Below are 18,389 nucleotides of genomic sequence, written 5' to 3'. Positions count from 1 at the left end.
AACTGGATGGTCCTGGTGCACATGGTGATGGATGGACACAGGGGCAAATAAGAGCTAGCAGGCATGCGGTCATGGCAGGGGCAGGCAAACTAGGCATGGCAAGGCAAGCCCATGCAGAACAGGCGGCTGCAGCACAACAGGCAGGCAGGTAAAGCTGGCCGGCCTCTGGTGTGGTTCCATCAGGTCTGGAGGGAGTGCGGTGGTGCCGGCCGCTCTGAAGGCGGGCTCGGACCTAGCCTACTGCCTCCCCCCACTCTATCACCTTTGCCTGTCTCTGTCCATACCCACTCCCTTAATTTGCCACAAAACAACAAAAATTTTGCCCCTCTTTATTTTTATAATCGTCCCCCTAACCCCCTTTATCGTCATTGTCCGGCTAACCTATCCTGTCAACCGAGCCTCCTCCCAAACCCCCACATTCGCTCTCTGGAGGGGAATAGGGAGAGACTAGCGTCATGTCTCGAGGCCCAACAAAGCCTCAGAATGGCCTCCTGAGTTCAGCGGCCTACTACGAGCGAAGGGATGGATGGTGCGAAGGGGTACATCTCCTTTCTACCCTAACATTTATTAACCTGAAACTACCCCGGGGCTTTCAAAAACGCCTCACTTTTTTTTTTTAAAACTATCGGTTCTCAAAACGATGATTCCCGTCGCCTGTGTTGATGTCCATTATAAATTTGGGCCTTGCCCTCAAATTTTCATTCGTGCCCTCGCACAATTTCCTGGCTGGGCAGCGCGGCTCAACTGGCAGGAACTCCCCTCTGCCAAACTTGAACCATGGCACCCCCAGGCCCGCAGGCTGCCTCCGAGCCTAGCTGCTCCCTACAAGATGGGGGGGTTTCCCTCTCTGAAATTGCCCCCCTCCGATGCCCACGTGGCGTGTTGATGCCCCGGGTCCCTTTCCGAGGGTCGCCCGTGCCTACTACACTGCCCCAGTGGCATTCTGGCACTACGGGTCACGTTTCCGATGGGTCGCCCGTGCCCACTACACTAGCCCGGCCCCTCTTGGGCCCTTGGCCTACTCTGGCCGACTAGTCCGGTGCAACCTAAACAAATACTCAACTTTCCACAGCCACGCTCCCAGCTGGTCCATGAACTCTTGCACCCCTCCAAACGGGTTTTGTGCCTTCTCTCGACACCAACAACAACAAAACGACCTCCTGTTATTAAATTTGAATATCCCACGAGCTAGCATTAAACTGACGCCAGGATCACTTGGGTTGGAATCACTCCTCCCCCCAATCAGTCATTCGACCAGGCATACCACATTCGCTCCACTCACACACTTGGGCCCACTGTCCCACACTCATTCCTCACACACACACACCAACACTCTATACTGCCATCCTCTAACTAAATCCCCTCGCTAACTCGTGCTCCCTCGTCATCCCATAAATCAATGCACGTTCCATTTACTCTATGTAGCTAAACTAAGTCTCCACTACACATTTCCAGTCTGTCCGTGTCTCCGAAAATCCCAAAAATTCCCATTTCCTAAATCTAAATTGAAATCTCTCTACCTAATCCATTCCACGGGCTCCATGAGGAACAACCCATGTCCCCATGAAGCCGGTCTAACTATCGCTAACCCATCCCCCTAGACAGGGGGTCTTCCACCCCTTGCCCAGGGAATCCTATTCACCCAAAGCGAGGCTTGCTTTTTTTTTCATGCGTGCACCAGCGCGGCAACTCGCAACCTGCGCTCCTTTCCCCGTGACGTCATGGCAGCTGTTCGCGTATCTCGTCCCTCCTCGGACGGTACCATCTGGTAGGGATTTCCCTTCTGCCGGATTCTAACCCTGCAGCCACGTCACCCTGCACATCAAAAACAAACCTCGCGTTTCGAGGGGTTCCCCACATGAACAAATGTGCTCTGCCCATCGGAGCTTCACACATACGCTCACATGGAGAACCCATCCGGTCCAAATCCATTATCCAGCCTACCTTCTGTCCGTCCGCGGGATCGGTTAATCCACCGCGTGCGTTTACGGATCGGGCTTCACTCCCGCAGGCGCGCACGTGGCGGCCTCGTGCGTTGCACAGCACGGACCCCGCGCGCGCTGCCGTGCAAACCCGGCATGGTGCCCAAAACAGCTACGGCCGCTACCCGGCCTTTGTCCACTGTCAGGCACCATCGTCGTTGCACTCTTACGCACACATTCTCCCGTGCCACGATGCTCACACACTCCACCATGGCACCCGGACATGCGGTTGCGGTCTCCCACATGCTAATCGCCATCTCCCTCTCATACTGCCACCTCACACACGCGGTCACTCTCACTCACACACACCATACTACTCACACACATGGTTCCTGTCACACGCGGTGCTTCATCCACACCATGCGTGCTGGAAAACATGCATTTTGGCACACTTGCAAACACGCATTTCGACACCACACACACCGGAACAATCCCGCTGGGAATAAGCACCACCACAAGGGATCCTGGGGTGTCCATAACCCCCAAGCTCCATGTGCACCCGTTTGCAGCACTCGCCCCATCTACCTCGCAAGGCTCGACTGGACTCTCCTCGTCACGATCCGCCTCAAGGGGGCACAGTCCCTCCCCTCGTTCATGAAGGAGGCCATCCTGCTGCTTGCATCGGGTCCCAATACATTCCACCAGTTCACCCCCATTGTCCTCCACTACCTCTGTGTGTGTGTTCGTTTTTACTTTCTTCCACCCCGTCCAATTCATCCTCTATCTCCCGTGTCTCTGTCATTTCTATTTCCTGCATCTCCGTTACCTCCTTTATTATTTCCTTTTCTTCTTTGCTCCATTTTCCTTCCCATTTGAGTCGTTCTTCCTCTCTGAGCCCCCCGAACTGTTCTTTATCGTTCCAGAGCTTTTCCATCTCTGTGGACTCAAATTTTGCTCTCTCCTTGAGTCGGTTAATTTCAAACTCATTTTGTTTGTGTTTTCTATCCCACCGTCTCTCATGTTCTTCATTCTCCAATCTCATAGTTTCCCTCAATTGGTTAATCTCCCTTTCCTGTTTTATTCGTTCTTCTTCCTGTTTCTTATTCCACTGTCTCTCTTATTCCTCATTCTGCAATCTCGTAGTTTCCTTCAATTGGCTGATTTCCTTCTCCTGTCTCATTCCTTGTTCTTTGTGTTTTCTATTCGACTGTTTCTCTTGTTCTTCCTTCTCCAATCTCATAGTTTCCCTCAATTGGTTAATCTCCCTTTCCTGTTTCATTCCTTGTTCTGTCACGATCTCCTCGTACTCCAACCTTGTTTTTTTTCCTTTTGTTGTTCAGTTTCAAATTCACACCCTTTTTGCTTTTTATTCCACCGTCTCTCTTGTTCCTCATTCTGCAATCTCGTAGTTTCCTTCTTCTGTTTCATTCGTTCTTCTTTCACAACTATTTTTTGCATCTCATTCTTTAATCTTGCCTTCACTTCCAGCTGTTTGATCTGCACAGTGTGCTTCCTTAACGTTTCATTCTCCGTACTCATTCCTTCCTCTCTTAACATCCTCAGTTCGTCTTGTAATTCTCTCTCTGCTTTGGTGTTTCTGTAACTCAGAAGCTTTTCTTTCTAATTCCTCTCTCACCTCCTCACACTCCAACCTTGCTTTGGCTTCCAACTGTTCGATCTGAACAGTGTGGTTCATTAACGTTTCATTCTCTGTTCTCTTTCTTTCCTTTCTTAACATCCTCAGTTCGTTTTGTAATTCCCTCTCTCTGCTTTGGCGTTTCAGTAACTCAGAAGCTTTCTTTTCTAATTCCGTCCTCATCTCCACACCTTTCACATTCTTTCTTCCTCATTTCATCCATTCCCTCACCGAATTCCTTGCTAATTTTGACCCAATACTTTCCTCTTTTTACCTCCTGTTCCAGGCTTTCCCTTTTCCGATTGCCTATTCTTACCTCTTCCTTCAGTGGTTCCAATTCCACATCGTGTTTCCGTTTTTCCTTTTCCATTCTTCTTCTAAGTTCTTTCTATCCTGGGAGTTACTAATTTGCTCCTCTTTTGTTTTCTTCAGTTCGCTCTCCGCACTTCTTTTGCATGCTTGCTCTCCTTTCATTCGTTCGCTCACCGTTTTCTTTTAGTTTTCCCAGATATTTCTGTGTTTTGTGCCCGAAGCCCGCCAATGTCCGCCAGCCTCGCCTGCCATGACCACGTGGTATGAAACAGTGGTTGGGAGCCCCGCCTCGTGTTGTGCCGTTCGCTGTGCTAATTATAGCAGCCCGCTCCGTGCTGCGCTGAGATGTGGCAGCGCCGCTATTTTGCTGGCAAAGTTCGTGCTCAGTATAGGGTAAGCGGCCCCACTGATTACCATTAGTGGTGGGGTGATAATAATAAGAACCGTCCGGGGCCATGGATCCTTCATTCAAACATTCCTAATCCACCCTGCACACATTTGCCTTGATCTGCCATCTTGCGTATCGGAAATAATTTAAACTCAGAATTTAATGGAACCGGAGGGACGCCTCGCACACCCTTGATCTGGTTCCGTTAATTTTGTTGGAGGAGGGAGAGTTTGTTTTCCCGCTCCTCGACACCAGTGTTGTAGATTTCCGCCCGCCTGCGTGCGAACGACCGAGTCTAACCAATAGCGGTCGCTTCGCCCACCGAACGGACAATCCAGTCGTGACTTTCTGGAACAACGCCAGAAACCAGTCACAGGTGGGTTTTTAATCCCACCACAACCTTGTCCGCACTCTACCCGCGCTACAGGGTCCGATTGCCAAATCTTCGATTTACCTAATTATTCGCGTGGGTAGGTTACCGAGAGATTGTACCTTAACGGGACCGCTTGGAAACGAGCCGCTTAAGCAGCTCGCTTCCTTTTGGGATAACCGAGCGGGGTATTATCGCGCAGTCGCGTTGGACCCGATCACTTTACCGGCTATTCAAAAGCCAATTATATTCTGAGTGCAAGATGGGGCAGTTCAATGAGGGAATGGACGCAACGAACAGGTTTACATTCACACAAGGACATTTATTATAATAAAGCACGTATGCAATTAAACAAGGCAAAACACGTATGCAATTATACAAGCAACAAAAGCATGACAAAAGAACTACAACCATCTACTTATTATGTACAGTCACTTGCACTTAACAGCAGTTCCTACTTATTAGACGGGCCATGGACACATGTACGTACACGCACGCACGCACGCACACACACACACAAAGAAATGGTGGCAGAGGCCTTTAATAACGAGCCCCAGCTCGGAGGACAGGTGAGCTGAAACCCAGAACCTATCTCGAACCTCTCCACCTCGAGTGGTCTTCAAGTTGTTCGGACCCGGGCTCCAGCCAGAGTGAGCTGGATCCAATCGCCGAGCCGCGATCCTTCCCGAGCTCCCGCGAATCCTCCCACGCTTCTCAACACGTGCTGGTGAGACGAGGCACCCATGCTTCCCGTGGATGCGTCGCTTCCCCAAGGAAGCACCTCAACGAAGAGGTTGATGAGTCGCACCAAACAGGGAACCAAAATGGAGAACAAAGAGCTCCACGAACCAAGAAGAAGAAGCCACCACTCGCAGCTTGAGCCGAGCAGCCAGCTTAACTTCCTTCCAAACAGGGCAGCTTGAAGCAAAAAGCTCTCCCGAGCCAAGCAGAAGCTGAAGCTCACGAAACCGTCAATGCAATGAGCCTCCAAAAAGCCTCCTCCAGATCCAGGCCTCAGCCGAAGCTCACTGAGCCAGCCGAAGCAAAAAGCTTCCGAAGGCCTCAACCCTAACCCAAGCCAAACAGGACCCGAAGGTCTGCTGAATGACTCCCCTCAACTCCGTTCTCCAACTCTGCCCTTCAATAAAAGAAAAAGATCTCCTCTTATCCTTCTCCGCCCCCCCCTCCTCCACGCCCGGCATGACTCATGCCCTCGTGATCCATCCCCCGCTCAGCCACGCGTGGGAGGGAGTTGTTGACATGAGTCACGGGACGGCAGGGTTCTTCCTCTTCGCAGAGGAGGGGGAGGGATGTCTCCATTGTTCGTTCCCTAACTATTAAATTGACCGCAGCGCATCTAATCGATTTCTGAACATTTAAACAATGAAAGGTGAGCTATCTCGGGAACAAGCACTTATCGACATAGCTGACTAAAGGAACCTGTATGTTGTGTGCAATCGAATTCCCAAATTCGTAACAATATTGATGGTCAATTATCATGGAAATACCACATAATTTGTGAAGTTGAAAAGAAGATTTCCAAAGGTACTGGTATTATTTCAACATTGAAATGTTTTCTCCCCCAAATTAGACTCCGAATGCGATACTGTTCCCTTGTACTTCCTTATTTATTATATTTGGTTCTCATGTATTGTACATTTCAGTCGAATCTTAATAAATTATTTGTTTTACAGAAAAATAACTTATTCAAATAATACATGGGACTGGATCTCAAACCAATCAATTATTTTATTACTTAAAATTACTAAAACTGTTTAATCTCACACTTTATCAACAAGGTTGTTTTTTTTGTTTTGTATAAATGTGTGAAGACTGCTCCCTTATCATTGATATAACCTGTTCGTGTTTTCATTACAATACTTACCAGTATACAACCAGATCAAAGTCTGATATTCATCCCCATAAGCACGTAACTGTCTTTTCAGGATAATAATCATCATTCTGGACCTAAACTTTGGAATGGTGCGACAGGCAGCTTAAGGAAGAATCTCAATTTCCTTATTGGAAATATTTACACATATGCTTAAGAAATATTTGATTTTGTGTTGAGATTCATAACCGTATAACTGCTTTGATTGATTCAAGTCCACTTTTCTTTTTCATATGTTGACTCGAATTGCAAATCAAAATTGTATTCCCATTTACTTTGTACCTTAGTTTATTATTAATGAGCAAGTACAATCAGTCGCTTCGCTGACGGGAATACTGAAGGAGGGATGGAGAAAAAGAAAGAGGGGGCGGGGAGAGGGAGAGAGAGCAGGGAGAGTGAAGAAGTGGAGGGGAAAGGTGACGTGTGGTGGAGCATGGATTACGATTCATACTTTCTCATCAAAATTATTCTGAATAGAATAACATTGAAGATGGAAACAAAATAATGTCTGAAATCCATTTTCTACCGGTCATACTATAAACACCGCCCGGACACGTCCAGAGACAAAACCCACCGGACGGACACATCCAAAGACAAACCCCCGGCCTTGAGTAGCTTGATTAGAGATTTCAGAGATATGTTCACAAATATTAATGTATATAAACAGCTGCGTGTGACAGGTGGGAAAAAAAAAAAAATATATATATATATATATATATATATATATATATATATATATATATATATATATATATATATATATATATATATATATATATATTTGGCTCGGTAATTTAGAAAACACGTGAATACGGTAAATGGCTCGGAACTCAGGTTTTATTTCACAACTCACTCAGAATGAATGATGAGCACGCACCACTCGCTCAGCATGACAGAGCACGCAACTGCTATCGACAATAGGTGCTCAGCAAGTGGCATAAGCACTCAAGCAAGCACTCCAATTAAATGGTTAAGGAACAGTTGGCCAGGCTGTCGCTGCATATCATGTAGGATTCCTTGAACTTTAGAGCCGGCCTTCACCGTGCAGGCAGCAGTTAATGAAATTAAATGAATTCATTCAAATAATGACTTCATCCACAAAAGAGTTGCTGCTTAATGCAGAAAACCCCTGGAGACGTCGCAAAGTTCAATCGCCCGTGAAATAAACAATGCAGAAAATCTGCCATGTTGCCTGCTTGTCTGTGCACACGTCACCTGGTACATCGTTCGCGGTCCGCGCAAACATTATAACTTTTTATTTTAACGTCCGTTTTTCACCAGATTTGCTTTAATTCCCTGCAGAGCACCTCATGAAACCTCTGAAAATATACACAGATCTGGCAGACACGATAGATAGGCAGTCCCTCTGGGAGACAGTGTGCGAGGTGTAGCAGTGAATGCATTAAAATTAAATCATATTGCTCAATGAAGCTGGTTAGTTTTGGCACATTCCTAAATTTTTTGTTCACTCAATAAAATTCTCCAAACTGTAGAAAAAAATGATGTTTAATGCTTTGGAAATTTCACATTTTCTTGTGTTTGTATGGAGAAGGAGGGAACATAGCCTTGCTTGCTAAAAGTAAATAGGTATATCAGCTGAGTTATAAGACTCGTTATTTATTTAAATCAGATTTCAACACTTATTTAGTCCGGATGATATCCGATCCTCAAAACCGAAATAATATTTCGATGAGACTTTAATTAGTCCATGAGTGGATCGTGGAAAATGGTATCATATAATGCATGAAATCGCTCCAAGCTTCCAATTTGAAAAGTGATGTATACAGCGATTTGTAGCGATGATGAACAGGTATTCGATAATGTGTGAGAAAAGTGGAAAGGAAGTTTTTTTTTTAATTATTAAGGAAATCGCTGCGGCCTGTTCCAAGTCAAGGCATGGTTGAGCAGGCCAAAAAAAAAAGGATGGTGGCTTCAGACCCCAGCCAGGTAACCTAGGATATGCCTTTCAACCTCCATAGAGAGCGGTGACTGAAGATGCACCTGATAAAGGATATAATTAAATAAGGCCGTTAATTATCCTTAAAAGGGTGTTTTAATTAACGCAAACACCCAATTTTCACTCTTGCACTTCCTTGGAGTTTTCTTCGTATGTAAGCAAAGTTTCAGGATGTGAGGTTTTATAGTTATGGAGGAGACACACAGACAATTATTAGTATTGATGTAATTTGTGTTGGTACGTGCAATTTTGTGATTTTGTTACGGCATGCCCAATACAAAGAACGTCCTTCTCGGAATTGACGCCGCCTTCCGTTAATGTTTTGTATGTGAAAAAAGAAATAAATGTTGGTTGATGATAAAGTGATTCTTCATCATTGAGAGAAGACGCCAACAATGATAAACAACATATTTCAATAAGTTGCGGACGAGTAATGACAAAACTTGGTGGACAAGTTGGTTCGGCGATGGGAATAAGCCACTTCAATTTTGGTTCAGGTCAGCATATCCAAATCCAGACTATCAATGGGATACAAAATGTAAACTGTTCAGCCTGTTGGAGGTGTGTGCTCTACTGAATGCCATTCTAATTACTTTTGATATCACAATCGGCCTGGGAAAAATGCCATGATTAGTTATCTTGACATGGATAACCCCCTTAGGGAAGGGGGCAAATGCAGTCGCTATATCCTCCGTCATGTGACCCTGTCCTCCTGTCAAATTTGGTTGAGATTGGGATAAGTAATGACCGAATGTATCTCAGTCAAAATAGTCAGACACACAGACACCAAATTGCATATTTTAGTACGATAGCTACAAATAAGACGCGTCATACGAGGACTGTAAAGCAAAAACAATCAAAAAAACGCTCAAAGCAATGCCAAAAAATTGGAACAAAATATTGCATGAAACCTCAAATATTTGTGGTTAAATGGTATGTATGATAACATTTTTCTTTCTTCATGTGCCCAACGACTAATCTGGAGAATGAGGTTGTGGCAACGGAATTCCTGGAGAAACCACAATATCTTTAACAAGTGAATGGCAGCACTAGTGTGTCTCAAAGGTAATAAAACACGACTAAAAACTGCCACCTGCACCGATTAATTATTATTGATATAATGAAATACAATAAAATACACAACTCTGGCAAGCTTTGAAATCTATACACAAAATAAATCTAGGATTACAGTTGCTGAACTCAGTAAAAGAGTTAATAATTAAGAAATAAGAAGACATTAAAAAATAATAATAATAATAATAATAATAATAAAAATAATAGTAATGAATGAATACAGAAATGAAGGAATGAATGAACTAGAACAGCACTCTGTGAAGCACATTCCTCCACCAGGCTGAACAGTTTCCATTTTGTATCCCATTGACAGGCTGGATCTGCAACTGGACCTTTAAAACCCAAAATCTAATCGGCTTGTTCTCGTCATCTAACAAAGTCTTCTACGTCGTTTTGTCATAATCCATTCACAACTTTTTGAAACATCATGTTTGGCCCAATCTCTCGGTGGAGAAGAATCACATTTAAAAACATTTTTATCATCGTATCCGGATCTTCACCAAAATCGAATCGACGAGTCCTTGTCACACACCAAGCCCGCCCACCAAATTTTGTTTGAATCCATCTTGAACTTTTTGATTATATCCTGCTCTCAAACCAACAGACAAGCAGACAGACAGGGGTGAAAACAACATCCATCCACTTTCGGTGATGGAGGTAATGAGGTGAAAAAAAAAAAAAACAGCTTCCAGCGGTCGAGAGTCACAGACTATTTTAGAACCAAAACTGTGCATACCGATTCACAACGGAGTGGGGGAAATAAAAATTTGAATCAACATAAATATTTATTTCTGACAAAAATACTGTTCCTGAATCGGAGGCTGGTTCTACTCCCTTGATATTATTGACCAATTGGGGGCCATACCAAGATTGATGGGGCTCTTCTCGGTTAAGGACTTGCACATCCACAAGTAGAAGCAAAAACGTTTTTGGCTTACCCCCCCCCCCAGGTTATTCAAAAGAATCTCCGGCATCAGTCAAATGACTTTCAAATCACAGTTGAATTATTTATCCAAGCCACATAACATCTCATGTTTATGCAAAGCAATTGTGGATTATATAGCAACCAACATGACTCACCGATTGAGATATAAATGTTTCGGCAATAAACAAACAACAGATGCCTTCTTACAGGTATAAACCAACAGAGGACATAACCATATGTTGAAATCTGACTGCACTTCCTTGGAAAGTTATAACACGTTATTGCTGGAAAAAAATTAAAATCTGGTGGCACCGAGACGAATCAGAAATGAAGGTTCCGCAGAATGGAAAGGGCTGACCTGTTAGAAATTATATTTATGTTTTACGTTATATTTATGACAACATTGGAAATTTGCTAAACTTTCCAGTCTCAGTGCGTCACGGTAAATGGATACTACCATCATATAGCGTTGTGGAATCATGAGACCTGCATTGTGGAAGAAGCGTTCATCTCTTAACGCCACCATCCTCTCAAGGCAATGCTGTGTCACATACAAACACAAAATCCAGATAACCTGTTCAGTCCTGGGAGTTTTGCCTCACTCCCAAAAAAAATAATAATAAAAGGAGCTTTGAGGAAGAGGACTTTCACCTTCCGAAGAAAGGTCAATAAACTACTATAGGTTTGCAAGTTCCATTGACACGGTCTATAAACTGCATTGATGGCAGTACTTCACAAGGCTTCTGTGTGAGGATCAAAACGTCGATTGCCTGCCACACAAAGTGCACTGAAGAAGGTGAAGATCATGTTGAATGATGTGATAAATACAGTTTGTGAATGGTGTTTTGTCTATTCCATAGGTGGGGTGACGAGGATTTTTTGGATGACCCAATATACATGTTCAGAAGCATTTCAAAAATAGAAGGGACTCATAACTGATGGTGCAACGGTGGACCAATTATTTAATTAGCTCACGCTTCCAACGGACTTAAGCACCAAATGAGTAAAACTTTCCTCCCTCCTGACATCTGACCCATTGGCTTGTTGTGCAGAGCTCTGAGCAATCAAAAGACCATCCCAATGGGTGTTTATAGGTTCCAATGAAATGAGTGAACTCACCACTACTACAATCACCACCACAATTATTCCCATATTCTTGTGGGGTCGGTAGGTGAACTATTTAACTCGTCTTTCTCCAGCTGGTTAATTGAAGGTCATGGGAAGAGAGAATTTATCCAGAATGCCAGTGACAACTCACCTACTCTTTACAAAGGAAATCAAGTAATGCTACCAGACAAAAAAAAAAATAATAATAAAAAAGCTTAACGTCTATCCAAGGGACAGCAGACACATTGACGACTCGCCCTGTCTGCGAAACACCAAGGTGGCAGTTCATAGCTTGAACGGAGATTCAAACACAAGCAAGATAGGTCAGAAGCGAGTGCATGTACCTCGAGGTCTAGGTCATCCTAGCAGCCCATTGAACAGGTGGCATGAATATGGTCCTTACGCCAAAATGAGTTTTTGTGAACCAAAATAAGATACGGATCGATTTGTCCAACGACAACTATGAGGTCGGTATACATGATAACTGAAACAATGTTGCACCACGCAAGTCCTAATACAGTAGTGCGAGCGGATTCATCAAAAGTGTAAAGGTATTGTCCAATCATAATGTTTGTCCTTCATACAATTATTCTACAATACAAGAGGACCCTCGAGACATTGCAAGAGAAGAAGAAAAAGCACATACCCGATGGATGCAAGACGTGTAGACGTAATACAGACTTGTGCGATGATTTAGCATCGAATTAGCTTCACTTCAGGCAGATGCCCATTTCCCAAAAGGTGCAGTGACCCGTAACAATGTGCAAATATTCCAGCTTCATTCACGACAATTTTTTTTTTTTTTAATATATCTCTGTTTCAACATGTGGTCGGCAAGACTGTTTAACCAAGTTGAGGTTTTCCGCTTCCTGTCATAGTAAAATGTCAAATTGCTCAGTAGAGAGGAAGTCATTACGTCATCAAGTTTAATCAAAGCTTTGGCAGTTGAGGAATTGCTCCAAATAAAGTTTGATCTCATTTTTGTTCGAATAAATTCAAGAGGTTTTAGGGGCATCGGACCAAACAATTCCCGATTGTCAACAACAACAAAAAAGGTATTGAAGTTTAAACATGATTTGGGGTACAGCCTCTACTCCATTGGTGGTCCACAAGTTAAAAAGAGAAGCACTAAGGAAGTAATGAGATGCCGTTGTCGAGTTGAAGATTGTCTATTTCAATGCCTATAGTGATGGCTTTATGGCGAGATACTCGGCTGGCATCCCATACATTTGTGGGTTCACATCTACTCGATTACAGCAGAATTACGGATTCCAAAACTTGTTTCTACTATCGCTGACCCCCAATTCCCCTTGCCCCTTTCCTTTATGCAACTGTCTCCGTGGTCCCCTTTGATTCACATATGAACTTTCTGCTGCCCTTTGTGATTTAGCTCTTCAATAAGGTCAGATTTCTGCTGATAAAAATGAATGAACAAACAAGAAAGATGTTGTGCACCGCACGATACCTGTAAAATCAAAATAAACAATATGCTTTGAGGTTTTCATTGGTGAACCAATTCAGCAACCCAAAAATGCAAATTCTGTTCAAACGACCAGAACACCGAGCCTCCGGGTGGGTGGAGATGTTGGATTACTTGCTGAAAAGGTATAATATGTGCATTGCAAGACTAAAGATGTTTGTGTAGTGTACATCTTACGGTCTAAACTCTAAAGGGTCTAAGTGTTTCATAGGGTCGACACGGCTCTATAAAAGTATTACAGGATCTAAAGGTGCAAGATCTCAAGATCTAAAGGGTATTTTCCAATAGTAGTTAGGGTCTAAATGCTCAAAAGGTCAAGGGGTCCAAGCAGTCTATGGGGCTTATGGTGAGACACTGTAAAGGGGTCTAAGGGTATGTTCCAGCAATAGTCAAAAGAGTGGGATCAAAAGGGTTTAAGAAGTCTAAAGAGGGTCTCATTGTATAAAGGTCCAATGATCAAGGGGTCTAAGCAGGCTAAAGTGTGCACAACTTTTCAAGAGTCTAAGGGGTTGAAAGGGTCATAAACATTTCAAGGGGGTCAAAAAAGGACCAAAAGGTACATTCCAATTGTCTGGAATTAAAAGACTTAGTCACGGTCCAGTAATACATTTTACAACGTACTCACATGGGTAAACCTAGGCTTCACTTCGATGAGAGTTCACCGTCCGCGTTTTTAGGTTTATATAGTGTGTGTGTGTGTGTGTGTGTGTGTGTGTGTGTGTGTGTGTGTGTGTGTGTGTGTGTGTGTGTGTGTGTGTGTGTGTGTGTGTGTGTGTGTGTGTGTGTGTGTGTGTGTGTGTGTGTGTGTGTGTGTGTGTGTGTGTGTGTGTGTGTGTGTGTGTGTGTGTGTGTGTATACACACACATATTTCAAATGAAAATTGACACTTTATGACCTTTTGACCTATTGACCTGAAAAACAATACACTTTTTGCTTGTGACTACCTCTACCAGGTGGTTATGTTCTGTGAAGATCAGAGTTTTAAAAATAAAAATAAAAATGCGACTTGTAGGCGAGTGACAGACAGAGACCAACAGACAAGAACAACCAATACACTTGCAAATCTTTGATTGTGCAAGTAATAACATGACTGGAATGGCACTCAGTAGAACGCATACCCTCTGCCAGGTTGAACCGGCGAGGCATCATTCTGTGTCCCTCAGATGGACGTCAAGTCGGGTGTCACACCTGCTCATTAGTTGTTGGACGTTGAATCATAAAACTTTAGGTTGTTCCAAAAAATTTTTTTTTTATACCTCCAAGCTATGTTCTATAAAAATTTGCACAATTGCACCATCACTGCCCAACCCCACCTTCCCCAAATTTGATTGTTCCATTCTTTCTTTGTGGATATCCACTTTATTGTACTCTGTGGAGATCAGGTCAGGTCAGGTTTCCTTGGGTTGGACCTTGATTTTGCAGACGATGCAGTCATCTTTGCGGAGACTTTAGACATCCTCTTGGGGGCCCTCGAGGTGCTGAATGAGGAGTCGGAGCCACTGGGATTACGGGTTTCTTGGGTCAAAACCAAGAATCAGGCTTTCGGTGACATCTTGGATGCTGCTGTCCTGTCTGTGTCTGTTTGTGGTGAGGATGTTGAGGTCATGGAGAGATTCACTTATCTTGGCAGTGATATTCATGTCTCTGCTGGCTGTGAGTCAGAGGTCAATAGACGTCTGGGTCGGGCCTGGGGAGTCATGGATTCACTGGATCATGGGGTGTGGCGCTGCCGGTACCTGTGCAGGAGGACGAAAGTCCGAGTCTTCAGGTCCTTGGTACTTCCAGTCTTGCTCTATGGATGCGAGACTTGGACTCTTACCAAGGATCTGAGACGGAGACTTAATTCCTTTGGTACAAGGTCTCTTCGGAGAATCCTTGGCTATCGCTGGTCGGATTTTGTGTCCAACGAGCGGTTGCTGAGAGAAACTCCGATGAGATTTGTTACCTGCATAGTCCGTGAGCGTCAGTTGCGGATGTATGGACATGTGACTCGTTTTCCTGACGCTGATCCTGCTCACCAGATTCTCTCAGCGAGGGAGTCTCATGAGTGGAGGAGGCCAGTGGGCCAACCACGTGCCTCATGGTTGCAGCAGGTTGACCATCATCTCAAGGAGATGGGGATGGGCCTGGCATCTGCCTGGGGGATGGCCAGACGGAGGCCCCTGGAGTACCGGCGGAAAGTGGATGCAGCGACGCGCTGTTCTGGCACATGCTCCCATACCTGACCTGACCTGTGGAGATCTCGTTCTTCCATGAGCCGCAATCGTGGAGAGGAAACTGAGGTTTAAAATCGATATTTATAACAAACAACATATTGTGATGCATCAAATAATGGTACGGTACAATGGAAATATACTGAAATGGCAATGGGCAGGGAATTTGATGCAAGAACACAACCAGTGGATGAAAACAACAGAATGGACATCTCAAGATGGAAAATGAAATAAAGGAAAGCCAACTAAGAGATGGAAAGATGAACTGCCAGATTATGACGGAGGACACAAGACAGAAAAGTCTGGAACAACCATGACGAGGTCTAGCAAATGCAATCCATCTCTTCTTAATCTGATTTTGACCAATGTCCCTGAAAATATCTGCCATTCTTCCTTCACTCCAATCAGTTCATCTGACCACATGCTTGTCAAAGTAGACATCTCTCTGGCTGTTATTAGAGAACCACCTCATTGCTGTCGAGTCTGGTATTTTACTCAGGCTGACTGGCAGGGACTTTAAGCAGCCATCATATTTCTCGACTGGTCTCCAATTTCTACTTCCTACGACATCAACTCGTCCTGGGAATTCTTTTGTAGAAACTTACTTTTTCTTCTTCTTCTCTTTCTCATCCCCTCTCATCTTCAGTTGTCCGACCCTTCCTCCCGCCCATGGTGCAGTGAAGCTCGTGGCGAGGCAGTTGCCCTGAAACAACTTGCCTTCGCCTCATGGAAGGCTAATCCAACTGAAAGTAATCTCAGTACCTTCCACAAAGCTTGGAACAAGAGTGTGTCTACCCTTAGGAGAACCAAAAAAACATCTTTCTAATCTCAACTTTGAACTCTCAAACCTGTCTCCCCCTTCCAAATCCTGGCGGCACGTAGTTAAGTCTGTTTCCAATGCATGTCCCGTGCCCCTTCCATCCCCTCCCTTACCTCAAATGGCCGCACTGCTGACACTGCACATGAAAAGGCTGAATGCCTAAACTGCACGTTTGCTTCTAAATCTTGTGTCCCAAACCCATCGCTTTCTGTACCCACCTTACCCAGGCACACCCAGCTGTCCCTGGACTCTGTGTCCTTTTCTCCTGACAAGGTGGAGAGCTTGCTGTCTAACCTCGACTCTGATTCTGCAACCAGTCCAGACGGCATCAGTCCACGTGTCCTAAAAACCTGCTCTGCTGCTCAAGCAAAAGCAAATAGAAGGCACCAAGAAACAAATAAGTAAAGGAAAAAATGGAGTGCCTCCACACAGATGCACTTGACAACCAAAGGGGTAAATACAAGACACCCAGGAAATCCCCCAGAGCCAGGCTTATCTATCCGGTGGGCAGGCAAAGGTCCCTTGCGAGCGGAAGGCAGGAAAATGTCCGCCGGCCCTTGGCGCGAAACGCTCAGCACCTACTAAATCTCCTTGGATGCATATTGTGGGAGGGGGGGGGGAGGACAAAAATAAACTTTCGCACGGCAGGTTTCCTGACTTAAGGTGACATCATTGTTGCTCCGATAACCATGTCATATGGCCCGTGCAAAGCTATGCATTCCTATCAGTCATTTGACATAACTCTAAAAACATAATATTTTGTGGGGCAATCCCCCCCCCCTCCAACCGTAGACCCCCTTAGACCACAATTTTTTTTAATGGTATGAACAAGCTTTGGTACATCACGTGTGATGAAGGTGGCCAAGTTTCATCTAAATTGTGTGTGTAGTTTCCGACAAGAAAGCAAATACAAATTTTGGGGACAACCCCTCCCCCCCCACCCTGCATTCCCTGACACCCTAATTTTTCTCATGCCATGAACAAACTTTGGTATATCATGGGTGATGAAAATGGCCATCGGAATTGTTTGTGTCATTTCTGAGAAGAAAGCAAATACCTCTTAAGGGGAGGAAATCCTCCCACAAACCTCGATTTTGTTTTTTAATGCCGTGAACAAACTTTGGTACATCACGGCTGATGAAGGTTGTGGTCAAGTTTCATTGGAATTGCATGTGTAGTTTGAGAAGAAAGCAAATACCTATTTTGGGGGGCAACCCCCATAGACCCCTCAAGACCGAATGGTTTTTAATGCCATGAACAAAATTTGGTACATACATGGTGATGAAGGTTGTGTTAAAGTTTCGTCGAAATCATGTGTGTAGTTTAAGAGAAATAGTTGCAAGTATTTGTGGACGGACGAACGGACACGCGACATCCCATAAGCTCCCCACACATACGTTCCAGGTCAGTGTGCCGCCTCTCCAATGGCGGCACGTGGCCATGCTGCTGATGCAGTGTCCCCCTTACCAGTACACTGGTGCTCATTTTGCTGACCTCAGAATGACAGGCCGAGTCAACCTCCTGGTGTATTTTTTAATTCAGCGGCTAACGGGGCTTGAACTCAGGACCATAGGATCCCAAGCTGCCACCCGATGGACGTATATATATATATATATATATATATATATATATATATATATATATATATATATATATATATATATATATATATATATATATATATATATATATATATATATATATATATATATATATATATTTTTTTTTTTCGGTGACCTCTTTTTAAAGCATAGCAGATTTAAAATAACTCTGATTTCACAACAACCAATAAATGACATTTCATAGTTCACTCCCATCAACATAGACACCTGATCACACCCAGTCTCACACCAAACTCTGTGACGGAATGGTTAGAGCATCCGCTCCAAAACTGGGAGGTCGGTGATTCGAACCCCGACAGAGTCATACCAAAGACTATTAAAAATATATATATATACACATATGGTACGTGCTGCTTCCTTACTCGATGCTCAGCATTTTAGAAGGATAGAACATGAACCACCACAAGTTGGTAACAGTAGCGCAGGCTTTGATGGGCTTAACAGCCTCCTCCTGGGTTGAAGTTCCTTGGAAGGGAACACAAATTATTTTGGATGACGGTAGGTCTCAACATCTGCTTCTGCAGTCATGTGATGCCCCCTCCTCCTAGGAACGATACTCGAGTGCGTGAGACGGCGTGTGGTGTGTGGTGAGACAGTCTGGATGAAGACCACTCACAGCCTTATCAACTGCAATACGAAACTACTTGGCGGTGCCTTCAGTTTTCAACGTCT

At 44.3% G+C, this 18,389-nt stretch overlaps 1 protein-coding gene across 4 annotated transcripts in view; it reads right to left on the bottom strand.

Moving 5' to 3' along the window:
* The window catches only part of LOC147025287 (lysophosphatidic acid receptor 1-like), a 62,840-nt gene that overhangs the window by 40,592 nt on the left and 3,859 nt on the right, over window positions 1–18,389 (bottom strand). Inside the window, exon 1 of one of the 4 annotated variants that reach the window (XM_085886140.1) lies at window positions 12,229–12,382. The exons of the other annotated variants lie outside the window; for them this stretch is intronic. The gene's annotated coding sequence lies outside the window, so the exon portion shown is untranslated. Of the gene's footprint in view, window positions 1–12,228; window positions 12,383–18,389 lie in introns of those variants that run through there. 4 annotated transcript variants of the gene reach the window in all.

The sequence above is a fragment of the Eptatretus burgeri genome, chromosome 6 (assembly GCF_056783735.1).
Source record: "Eptatretus burgeri isolate ZD-2024b chromosome 6, Ebu_testis_v1, whole genome shotgun sequence".
NCBI lineage: Eukaryota > Metazoa > Chordata > Myxini > Myxiniformes > Myxinidae > Eptatretus > Eptatretus burgeri.
This window is presented reverse-complemented; position numbering and strand designations above follow the sequence as displayed.